Source organism: Theropithecus gelada, chromosome 16, assembly GCF_003255815.1.
Source record: "Theropithecus gelada isolate Dixy chromosome 16, Tgel_1.0, whole genome shotgun sequence".
NCBI lineage: Eukaryota > Metazoa > Chordata > Mammalia > Primates > Cercopithecidae > Theropithecus > Theropithecus gelada.
The window spans coordinates 76,162,075-76,170,242 of record NC_037684.1 but is presented as its reverse complement, the minus strand read 5'-3'; positions in this window follow the sequence as shown (position 1 = coordinate 76,170,242).

Below are 8,168 nucleotides of genomic sequence, written 5' to 3'. Positions count from 1 at the left end.
GTGCACTAATGTGTGGATGCATGTGTCACTGCTCTGGCCAGGCCTGGCTGCCCAACTCATGTATGCACCCAGATCCTTGTTGCTGTCACCACCCCCACCCTAGGACCCGTAGCTAGCATCAGAACATCTATGTGTCCTCCCCAATCGCAGACCTCCCAATCTGGGGCAGTCCTGGGGATGCAGATGGGGGATGGGTGGCTGACAGTTGAGGGCAGAGGGCAGAGGGCGTGCCCCTTCCTTAGCAGGGGACTCAGCTAGGGTGTAACGTGCTAGGTCTGTGTGGCAGGGCTGGATTCCATACACCACCTCACCTCCTCCTCCTAGTAACCCTCTGGGGTGCCATGACTCCTCCCTGCTATGGATGGAGGAAAGTGATTGATCTGCCGGAGACATAAAACTACATGATCCTTCTTTCCACAATAAACTGGAGGGTCAGAACAGGCAAGAGTAGGTCAAGGTCTTTTAAAAGCCATACCTGAAAGGTTTCCAATAACAGTTGATTTGGTGGTAACTCAGTCACACAAACAACCACAACAAAAGACACAACTATCAGAGATTTTCAGGATCGCCTCAAAAACACCATCTAACATTAGGGAGTTCAAAAAGGCATGAAGTTTCAGAAATCAAATTTTATTTAAACGTCATTTGTATAAACTGGTAATTTAACACTATTAATAAATCCTAGGGCAGAAGACAGATTAGAGACCCCGGGGCACAAGTGCTGAGTTTGGAAGATTTGATGCTGTACCCTTTGAAGCCCCCACCTGGTCCCCACGCCCCTTGCCTGCCTGTTAAGAAGAGCCCGTCCCAGGGAGCAAATCAGGGGCAAATAGCCCAGAAGCCCAGTAGCAGAGAGACCTCCATGCCTGAAGGAGGAGTCCACCTCTGGGAGCAGGAGGAGCTGCTGGAACCCTTCCTCACAGGCTCCTTTTCCTGCTCTCAAGCACCTCCAGCTTGCAGATAGACAGCCCCAGCACCAGCAGAGTGAAAAGGTCCCGATGCAGCAGGGCTGTGACTCTGGTAAATAAAATAAGCCTCTCTTTAGTGAGATAGAGGAACTCAGGCTGCACACCCTGGTCTCCGACACCAAGGCTCGCACCATGCCCAGGACTAGGGGCAGCGTGGGAGCTGCTGGCTGGAGCCTTGCTCGCAATCTCCTCTCTGCCACGTCTATCTCCAGCTACGCTCTCAGCTCCAGGGTTGAAGCCAGTGGCTATAGCAGGTGGCATGAGGTCTGGCAGTTCCTCGCTTGGCTGGTCCTTGGCTGTACCGGTGAGGGCCCGGAGGGCTCTGGAGCTACCTCTAGCTGCAGTGCTGCCTCTGAATGGGGCCTTCCCCATGCTGTGGACTCTGGCTCCGTAGCGGGCACTGGAAGTTCCTCTCTCTCTGCACGTGCGGCAAGAACTGAAAAAGGAGAAAGGGTCACTGACCAGCTTTTCTATGTCTGAGCCCCAGAGTTCAATCTCTGCTGACCAGACCCCCACTGACCAGACCCCTGAGCGATGGTGCTCAGAGTCCCCTAGCAATGGCCCCTCTGAGTCCACAAACTCCTCCTTCCCCTCATCAGCACCGACAGGTGACTGAGAGTCTTCTCAGGACTGGACCCCAACTCCAGGACACAGGGAGGGGCAGTTGGTCCCAGGTTCTGGGTGTCGAGCTTCATGCTTGCACCACAAGGTCCTCTGGACCATCTCAAAGGGGGCGGTGATGTGACCTGGCACACCTGGACACACTGTCTGGGCCTATCCCTGAGCCACACAGCCAGAGGAACAGGAGGATGTTTGTCAACCCAGGCACCCCACTCTGCTGGGTCTCCCAGGGTCCTTCCCATGGAGGCCAGATTCAGAGACACAGCACAGAGGCCACAGGGTGACCGGGCCAGAACCCTTGAGACTAGGCCAGGGATGACACGAGGACTGTCCCCAGACAGCCAGAAGACCCTTTGCTAGTTTCTTGGTACTTCATTTCTCACCAGCTACCCTTCCCCTACCAGGAATCCCGCTCACGCAGAGTCAGTGAGGAGAGGAGGATGGTCACAGAATCCATGGAAAGAAAGAAAGCAAAAGTTGGTGGGAGGCCGAGACGGGTGGATCACGAGGTCAGGAGATCGAGACCATCCTGGCTAACACGGTGAAACCCCGTCTCTACTAAAAAAATTTAAAAAACTAGCCGGGCGTGGTGGCGGCGCCTGTAGTCCCAGCTACTCGGGAGGCTGAGGCAGGAGAATGGCGTGAACCCGGGAGGCGGAGCTTGCAGTGAGCTGAGATCCAGCCACTGCACTCCAGCCTGGGCGACAGAGCGAGACTCCGTCTAAAAAAAAAAACAAAAAAACAAAAAAAAACAAAAAAAAAAACAAAAGTTGGGTGGGGAGAAGAGTTGGGAGTGTAGCGTTGTAAGGGTCCTACACTATGCGGATTATTTGAGGGTTGGCTGTGATTAATTAAAGGTGTGTCTTGTACACAACCTTTACACACACACACACACACAGAGAGTCTTGCTCCATCACTCAGTCTGAAGTGCAGTAGCCCAAACACAGCTCACTACAGCCTTGACTTCCTAGGCTCAAGCAATCCTCCCACCTCAGCCTCCTGAGTAGCTGGGACTACATGTGTGGGCCCCCATGCCTGGCTGCTTTTGAAATGGTTTCTTGTAGAGACGGGATCTTACTGTGTTATCCAGGCTGGTCTGGACCTCCTGGCCCCAAGCAATCCTCCAGTCTCAGCTGGAAGTGTTGGGATTACAGGCATGAGCTACTGCACTCGGCTTACACATGTTTTTAAGAGGCGTAAATATGAAGGTCAGTGTTGCCATGAAGTCAGGCAGGGGTTGGCAAACTATGGCCCACAATCCAGATGCAGTCCCCCTCCTGTCGTGGTGAATAAAGGTTTATTGGAGCCACAGTTCCTCCCCTGTGTTCACTTCTTGTCTGTGGCTGCTTTGGGGCTGCAGTGGCAGAGCTGAGTAATTGCTGAGTATGTGCAATAAAGACCACAGGGTCGACGAAGCCCAAGATGTTTACTACCAGGTCCTTTGCAGAAAAATCTTGCTGAGCCCTGGGGGGAGGGCAAGGTGGCAGCGGGGAGGCCACTGGGGAGGCTGGTACAGTAATCCAGGCGAAAAATGATGGGGGCTCAGATTAAAGCGGTCATGACAAATGGATGGAATCAGGATATATTTTGGGGATAGGACCAACAATACATGGATAAAATGGACAGTATTTAGGTATTTAGAGTTTCAGATTTTCTTTCTGCCAAAGGATCCCTCTCTTTAAAAAAATTACACAAAAGATCAATTAAAAAAACTGACCAAAAAAACATGTCACCAAGATTATTTGTGTGATTGAAGCTGGGGTTGAGCCTCGGTACCTTGTGTTTTCAGCACCCCTAACACCTTGGCTGTTCCAGAGGCACCCTACAGAGCCCCTTGGGTTCAGACGAGCAGAACTTGAAACCACAGATCGGAAGGAATAGAAATCTGCGCATCTTTCACACAAGCCGTAACGTTCTAAGCCGCATCTTTGCAGCACACTGACGTGGGGCTACTTCACCCACAGCCAGCAAGTGATTGCACCAGTGCCGGGATTTGTGTCCACCCTGTTATAAGAAGGCAGCTGCCTGCGTGAGGCATAGCGGTGAGGAAACAATGCCACCCGGGTCTCACCATTAGCTGTGTGGACTGGCTGTACCATGGGCCAGACGCATGTCTTGGGCAGACATTTTTAGATGCCAACTTGCCTGTAGACAAAGATGACGCAGAGGTGGCCTCAGGGAGGGCCTGCGTGATGGGTTGAACTTGTCCCCTGAAATTCCTATGTTGATGTCCTTAGCCCCAGTACCTGAGAATGTGATCTTATTTGGAGATAGCGTCTTATGGAAATAAGTTAAATGAAAAATGAGGTCAGTAGGGGGTGCCCAATTCAATATGACTGATGTCCTTATAAAAGGGCAAATTTGGACACAGAGTCACACATAGAGGGAAGATGAGGTGAAGAGACACAGAGCAAGCCACCTGCACGCCAAGAGAGAGGCCTGGAACAAAGCCTTCGTGGACCGCCCTGGAAAGAGACCTACACTGCCGACACCTTGATCTTGCTCTTGGACCTACAGCCTTCAGGACTGTGAGACAGTGAGATTCTGTTGCTGAAGCTGCACAGTCTGTGGTACTTTAAGGGAGCCCTAGCAAACCAACGCAGCCTGGTAGCCCACAGTTGGTGAAAAGATGGAATGAGCGATGGAGACCCAGGCTTCCTGTCTACACCTCCCAAAGTGTGCTACGGGATCCTTTGCTGGGCGTAGGTTTGCAAGATAATTTTGGCAGGGGGCGGGGTGCAGGGTGCATAATTTCAGTGTTCATTATCATGTGTTTATCTTCCTGTGTAAACGCTTGTAAGAATAGTTAACCAACTTATGGTTTATATGCTACTCAAGATACAGATTTAAATGCTAATAAAAATGGATGCAAATGAAAACACTGTCCTGCTGTGGTCCAGGGAATCTCGATCTTTCTTTCAGAGAGACTTGCAGCCTTAAGCAGGAGCTGCCCTCTCCTTGCTGCCTACTGCACGCCCCTACAACACACACACATGCACACACACATACCTTTGCACACAGCTGGACACAGGTACACTGTGCTTCATGCCCTCATTAAGGAGGCATGGAAGGGAATGTGTGTCTGTAAGGAAATGAAGACGGCTCAAGCCCCTCGTTCCCTGGGTGTTTGCACAGGTGTCCTCTCTGCTGACCATTCTTTGGTCTCTTTCTCCTCTTAGTGAAAGGAGAAGCAGAGCCCCAGCGGGTACCCAGCTACTTTGGGCCCAAGCCAAGGTCACAATCTTCCTCGGGAGCCTGGTGAGACACGGGCACTACTGGTCCTCCCAAACCGAGGGAGCAGCGTTCAGTGGAGCTGTGAGCCCAGGAAGGTCATAGACGGGACGACTCGGTTTATTAGACACAACCAAAATCCAGTGAGGAAGGGCAGTCACCAAAGGTTTTATTCTCCAGGAGGAGGGGCTCTCGGGGGCTGTGAGCAGCTGGCACAAGGACTTTATTGCCCATGTGGTTAGGTGATGACGACCTACAAGTGCACTGGAAACTGGGACCCAGAGTGCCCTGACCTGCTCTCTCTCTTCCCTCTCTCCCTCTCTCCCTCTCTCCCTTTCTCCCTCTCTTCCTCTCTCCCTTTCTCCCTCTCTGCCTCTCTGGCTTCTCTGTCTCTCTTGTAATCTCTTGCCCCTTTCCCTAACTCTCTTTCTCTCTCTCTGCTCTCTCCATCCTCCTCTCCCTCCCAGCCTCCTCTGTTTCTCCCCCATCTCTCTCTACCCATCTTTCGCTTTCCACCTCTCTCTTCTCTCTCCCAATCTCTCTTCTCTCTTTCTCTCTCCCCCTTCCTCTCCCTCCTCACCCTCATTCGTGCTCCCTGGCACCCATCCTAGGCTGCTGCTAAGGCAATGCCAAGGCTGCTGTCCTGTCACAGTGTCCCCACTTCCAGCATCTACACATGAGAAGATGTTTAACATCATTAGTCATTAGGGAAATGCAAATCAAAACCACAATGAGATATCATTTTGCACTCGTTAGGATGCTGTTATCAAACAAATGGAAAATAGCCAGTGTTGGAGATGTGAAGGAACGGGAACCCTCACGTATTGCTCATGGGAATGTATAATGCAGTGACCCATGGAATGTATAATGTATAATGTGGAAAAGTTTGGCAGTTCCTCAAAAAGTCAACATGAAACTACCATATGACCCAGTAATTCCACTCCTAAGTAGATGTCCAAATCTCCTGACAGCAGGGTTGCAAACAGGTATTTGAACTCAGGAATGGAAAACCAAACATCCAGGCCGGGCGCAGTGGCTCAAGCCTGTAATCCCAGCACTTTGGGAGGCCGAGACGGGCGGATCACGAGGTCAGGAGATTGAGACCATCCTGGCTAACACGGTGAAACTCCGTCTCTACTAAAAAATACAAAAAACTAGCCGGGCGAGGTGGCAGGCGCCTGTAGTCCCAGCTACTCGGGAGGCTGAGGCAGGAGAATGGCGGGAACCCGGGAGGCGGAGCTTGCAGTGAGCTGAGATCCGGCCACAGCACTCCAGCCTGGGCGACAGAGCGAGACTCAGTCTCAAAAAAAAAAAAAAAAAAAAAAAAAGGAAAACCAAACATCCTATGTTCTCACTGATATGTGGGAGCTAAGCTATGAGGATGCAGAGGCATAAGAATGATACAGTGGACACTGGGGACTTCAAGGGAAGAGTGGGAGGGGGGCGAGGGATAAAAGATAACAAGTATGGTGCAGTGTATACTGCTCGGGTGATGGGTGCACCAAAAATCTCAGAAATCACCACTAAAGAACTTACTCATGTAACCAAATACCACCTGTGCCCTAATAACTTATCAAAAAATAAAACACAATTAAAAAAAAAAAAGATACTTGTGTCCCAACATCAAGAGCAGCATATTCACAATAGCCAAAAGGTAGAAACAGCCCAATTGTTCATCAACAGATGAATAAATGAGCAACATGTATTATATGTGCACATGGGGATACTATTCAGTTGTTAAAACAAATGGAATACTTATACATCCTACAAATATGGATGAACTTTGAAGATTTGCAACTCAAATCTAATGAATAAACAGGGCTGAGCATAGCGGCTTATGCCTGTAATGCCAGGAGTTTGGGAGGCTGAGGTAGGAGGATCACTTGAGTCAGCAGTTTGAGATCAGCCTGGGCAACAAAACAAGACCCCATCTGTACAAAAAAAAATTGCTTAAATGCCGGGCCTCATGGTGTGAGCCTGTATCTCAGCCACTGGCAGGGCTGTGGAGGGAGTCTTGCTTGGGATCAGGAGGTTGAGGCTGCAGTGAGCTAGGATACCACCACTGCAATCCAACATGGGGAAGACAGCAAGATTTCTCTCTAAACATAAAAATTACATAAAATGGCTCAGCACAGTGACTCACTCCTGTAATCCCAGCACTTTGGGAGGCCAAGGCAGGTGGATCACAAGGTCAAGAGATCGAGACCATCCTGGCCAATGTGGTGAAACTCTGTCTCTCGTAAAAAAACAAAAATTAGCTGGGTGTGGTGGCTCATGCCTGTAGTCCTACCTACTCTGGAGGCTCAGGCAGGAGAATCGCTTGAACCCAGGAGGCAGAGGTTGCAGTGAGCTGAGATCATGCCACTGCACTCCAGCCTGGCGACAGAACAAGACTTCGTCTCAAAATAATGAAAACAAAAACAAGTAAGTGTGTGTCTGTGCCCATGCCTTCGAGCACGTGCATGTCAGCGTGCATAGCTGTGTGTTGTGTCTGTCTAAATAGGCACATGTGCATGCGTGTGAGTGTTGGATGCTGGAGCAGTCAGGGTTCAAGTCACTCACAGTCAGCACCTGCTCCTCAATTCCTCATTCCTGGTTCCTACAGGTCCCCCGAAGAAGCATGTAGGGCCCAAGCACTCCCTGCCACCTCTGAACCCCAAGCACAGGCATGAAAGGGTGAGTGTGGCCAACTACAGGGCCCAGGCTTGGAGGACCCTGGAGCCGACTCCTGGTGCACGTGCCACAACCGCCAGCCTGCCCTGGCCTGGCTCCTGGGAAACACTTGCCCTTGGCCAGCTGGAGAGCTGTTGATTTGGGACACAGCCCCACAGCAATCACCACTTTATCCCACCCCCAAATACTTCCTAAGGCCATTTGTTGTTAGGAGACGGGCACAGGCAGCCTGCTCTGATGGCTTCCTAGACACAGTCTCCGGGGACAGGAAGCCCGTCTGGCCCCCTTCCTATGAGGTGGCTGGGGAGGCTGGTGGTGGGCATTGGGGATGAAGGATAAATTGGGGCAGTTTGGGCATGTTGGGGTGATCAGACTCAACACCAGGCTGTGGAGGCTACAAAGTCCGGCGGAGTCAAAGGAATGAGAAATGACAAGAGAGAAAGTGGGACCTGGGGGCCAACGCTAATATGGAGGCTGCGAAGGCCCCAAGCTCTGGGAGCCCACGCTATTTATTGGTGCTCAAACAAAGAAACAGGTGGTGAGGATGTGGGGGTTTAAAAGAAGCAATGTATCCAGTGAATGAGCTACAGCTGTGATGTTGTAGCATTTTTCTTTGAAACGTATGGCTACTTGAGATAATGGGAGTGCTAGAAGTAAGGAGCCAGCAAGTCTAGC